The sequence below is a fragment of the Sciurus vulgaris genome (assembly GCF_902686455.1).
Source record: "Sciurus vulgaris genome assembly, chromosome: 1".
Classification (NCBI taxonomy): domain Eukaryota; kingdom Metazoa; phylum Chordata; class Mammalia; order Rodentia; family Sciuridae; genus Sciurus; species Sciurus vulgaris.
The window spans coordinates 169928683-169933259 of record NC_136461.1 but is presented as its reverse complement, the minus strand read 5'-3'; the positions used below and the strand labels follow the sequence as shown (position 1 = coordinate 169933259).

General features: G+C 35.7%; 1 long non-coding RNA gene across 1 annotated transcript; it reads right to left on the bottom strand.

Annotated features, from left to right (window-relative positions):
• Positions 1 to 202: 202 nt before the first annotated feature.
• Positions 203 to 1976, bottom strand: LOC306655361. The gene is made up of 3 exons (XR_013762250.1): positions 1588 to 1976; positions 891 to 1552; positions 203 to 780 (listed from the first exon to the last, which is right to left on the bottom strand). It is a non-coding gene; the product is annotated as an uncharacterized lncRNA (long non-coding RNA).
• Between the last annotated feature and the right edge of the window lie 2601 nt (positions 1977 to 4577).

Here is a 4577-nt window from a genome sequence, read left to right as displayed (position 1 = left end):
AGACCAACTCTTTAAAATATATATACTTTGTGTGTGTGTGTGTGTGCGTGTGTGTGTGTACTTAAACACTGTGTTTGTGTGTAAGTACTTAAATGTAGATATATTTAAGCACATTGCACTTTCTATTCACAAGGTACTTTTAAAAAATAATTTATATACAGAAAAATACACAAATCACAAGTATACAACTTACACACCCATAACAAGAAACACACATTTATACCACCACCACCCCAAAACCACTCTCATGCTACTTTCCAGTTATTCTCCTTACCAAGGTAGTCATTATCCTGCTTTCTGGTTTTGTCTGGTGTTGAACTTTAGATAAATGTTGCATGTACAGTTTGTTCATTTTCACTGTAGTTTAGTAGTCTGTTATGTAAATATACTGCAAATTACTTATCATTCTACTGTTGGTGGGAATATAGATAGTTTCAAGTTTGGGAATATTACAAATTTTACTACCATGAACGTTATAGGACTTATCTTTTAGAAAACATGCATTCATTTTTGTTGAGTATATAACTAGGAGGAGAAAATCTAGTCATAGTATATATATTGGATTCCACTGGTAGGTACTAAACCAGTACTATTTAAGTGTTTTCCATGTATCAATTCAATCTTATAATAGTCCTTATGATAGAGATACTATTATTAGCCTCCATTTTTACAGATGAGGAAATAAAGCTACAGAGAGTCTAAATAGCATAACCAGTCAATAAAAGAGTAGGGTTTTAAATTCAGAAATTCTAGACCCTAAACCTCATTCAGAACCACTACCTTACACTTTTTTTTTTTTTTTTTTTTTTTTTTGGTGCTGGGGATCAAACCCAGGGCCTTGTGCTTACAAGGCAAGCCCTCTACTGACTGAGCTATCTCCCCAGCCCTACCTTACACTCATATATCAAGATTTATTCTCTAAATATGCCATCTGTTATTTGCACTATCTCATTTCCCTCTACCATGTATTAATGAAGAATTAGTGTGCATGTGTGTGTGCACAACTGCATGCACATACACATAGACAAGAATTAGAGTGCAAACACGTACATATATACATACACTATATGTATATGTAATGACAGTTATCAATAGCATGGATATCATTGATACAAAACCAGCTACAAGTTGATCACTTAACACTGGCAGTTTATGTATTTATGAAAGGATCAGATTAACCAAGGATTACTTTTACTCATTTCACTTATAGTAGAATTATAAGATATATGGGAAAAGGACTCTAGGAAGATGACTGAGTAGGAGACACTAGGAATCTGTCTCCCCACTAGACAATAATTGCACTGGCAGAGTCTGCCTAATATAACCACTTGGGAATTGGCATTTATTGGAGCGTGGCAACTTCCAGGGGGCAGGAAGGCTTGTATCATCATAAAGTGGGGTTAATTTTGGTCAAGTTCAGCTATTAACACAGGACTAGCAACCCCCACCCCAGATCCCCCAATCCATGGAAGGCACGTGTTCTGGAGCAACCTGTATGCCACTTCCTGGAGCCAGGGTAGGCAAAAAGGACTGTTTTCCAAACATTGGGAATCTGTGCTCTGGTTGCTGATCACTGCCTTTGGTCACAGAGGTACAGAGGCAGGTGGCCATTGTTGCTACACCTCCCTGCATTGTTACAATTCCCACTCCCTTCAGCAGAAGTGACTTCCAGGGAATTTTAAAAGATAGTGCCCTTTTTCTTTTCATCTTCTTATTTTTCTCTTTTTCCCCTTTTGGTAGCTGGACATTAAAGACCAGGATATTCAAAAACAACTGCATATACTGAGAAACTCAGAAAGCAACCACACACCCAGGGAAATAAGCTCAGAAAAGATCAAAGACATTAAGTTTACAACTTAGAATGATTCTTGGCACAGAGATGGTCTATGAATAAAAATAATCAATAAAAATTTTTAAAACACAGCAAATTCTGGGGAAGGGAGAGACTCTGAGTTTGTGTGTTACATTAGAGTCAAATGTTCAGTTTTCAACAACAACAAAAAAATGATGAGGCATACAAAGAAATAGGAAATAATGGCACTTTAAAAGAAAAAATAATCAAAAACTTGTCCTGGATGATCTACTAGACAAAATCTTTAAAAATTATCTTAAAGATACTAAAAGAACTAAAAAAAAAAAAAAGTAGAGAAAGTTGTTTTAAAAATGATGTATGAACAAAATTAAAATACTAATAAAGAGAAAGAAAATATAGAAAGAAACCAAAAAGAAATTCTAGAGCTCAAAGTAAAATAACAGGAATAAAAAATATGACCAGAGGAATTCAAAGGCATATTTGAGCAGGCAGAAGAAGTCAGCAAACTTGAATATAGGACAATGGGAATTCAAGTCTGAGGAAGAGAAAGAAAAAAGATTGAAGAAAAATAAAGAGACATGTGGCATATCATCAAGTGAGTGATCATATGTATTATGGAAATTCAGATAGAGCAGAGAGAGAAAAGGGAAGAAATAATATTTGAATAAATAAAGACTGAAATTGTCCCAAATTTGATAAACGACATTAATATAAACATCCAAGAAGCTCAGTGAACTCCAAGTGAGATGAATTCAAAGGTTCCACACCAAGGAAACATGCACTCAAACTTTCAAAAGACAGAGAACCTTGAAAGCAGTAAAAACAGAGTGCCCATCATACAGAATAAATCATCAATGAATCATCAGTAGATTTCTCACCAGAAACTTTCCCAGCCATCAAGCCATCCAATCCAAAAATGGGCAAAGAATCTGAATAGATTTTTCTAAAGAATTTATACAAATGACCAATGAACATATGAAAAGATGCTCAGCACCACTAATCACAGGGGAAGATACAAACCAAAACTACTTCCCCACTCACCTACCCTACTGCCCCAAAACCATTAGGATGGGTACATCAAAAAATAAAATAACAAGCACAAGAAATAAAAGCAAGAATCAATAACTGGGATAGATTCAAACTAAATAGCTTTCTCTCAGCAAAGGAAACTATCAGCAATGCGAAGAGAGAGCCTACAGAGTGGGAGAATATCTTTGCCACTCATACTTCAGATAGAGCACTAATTTCTGGAATATATAAAGAACTCAAAAAACTCTACACCAAGAATACAAATAACCCAATCAACAAATGGCTAAGGAAATGAACAGACGCTTCACAGAAGAAGATCTACAATCAACAGATATATGAAAAAATGTTCAACATCTCTAGTAATAAGAGAAATGCAAATCAAAACTACACTAAGATTCCATCTCACCCCAATTAGAATGGCGATTATCAAGAACACAAGCAACAATAGGTGTTGGCGAGGATGTGGGGGAAAAGGTACACTCATACATTGCTGGTGGGGCTGCAAATTAGTGCAGCCACTCTGGAAAGTAGTGTGGAGATTCCTTAGAAAACTTGGAATGGAACAACCATTTGACCCAGCTATCCCACTCCTTGGCCTATACCCAAAGGACTTAAAATCAGCATACTACAGAGATACAGCCACATCAATGTTCATAGAGGCTCAATTCACAATAGCCAGACTATGGAACCAAACTAGATGCCCTTCAATTGATGAATGGATAAAGAAACTGTGGTATATATATACAATGGAATATTACTCAGCTATAAAGAATAATAAAATTATGGCATTTGCAGGCAAATGGATGAAATTGGAGAATATCATGTTAAGTGAGATAAGCCAATCTCAAAAATCCAAAAGAGGAATGATCTCACTGATAAGCGGATGATGACACTTAATGGGGGGTGGGAGTGGGACAAGAATGGAGGAAGGAGGGACTGTATAGAGGGAAAAGAGAGGTGGGAGGGGTGGGGGGAAGGAAAAAAAATAATGGAATGAATCAAACATCATTACTCTATGTAAATTTATGAATATGCAAATGGTATGCTGTTACTCCATGTACAAACAGAAACAACATGTATCCCATTTGTTTACAATAAAAATAAATTTTAAAAAAATTTAAAAAATAAAATAACAAAAAAAAAAAGAAAGAAATGTAACTAACTACTATTCAGTTCCTGCAAGGCATGACACTCAGAAAGGGTCCTTAGAGACCAACACAGATATAAAAGTGTGTATCCATCTTCTGTTAATTTCATAAAGAATGTTTATCAAGTTTTTTTTGTGTGTGTGTGTGGTGCTGGGGATTGAACCCACCCAGGGCCTTATGTATAAGAAGCAGGCTCTCTACCAACTGAGCTATATCCCCAGCCCTATCAAGTTTTGTAAGAGATCTTGAAGACTTTTTTCATATTTCTTATTGGTGCATGATAGTTGTACATAACAGTGGAATGAAAGACTTAATAGGTATTTTGCAATTACTCATTATACCATTTAAACCCCTCAAACTTCAGGGAGTATCACAAGAGTTACCAAGAATAAGATGGTCAACATCTGAAACAATGTGTTTTAATCAACTCCCTATTTCTCAATAGGGGTTCAAATTATAAGATATGTGGAATAATTTTTAAAAGGTACATTGGAGACAAATGAAATAAATTGTATTAGAGATACGCTGGGTGCCGTGGTGCAGGCCTGTAATCCTAGCAACTCAGGAGGCTGAGGCAGGAGCATCGC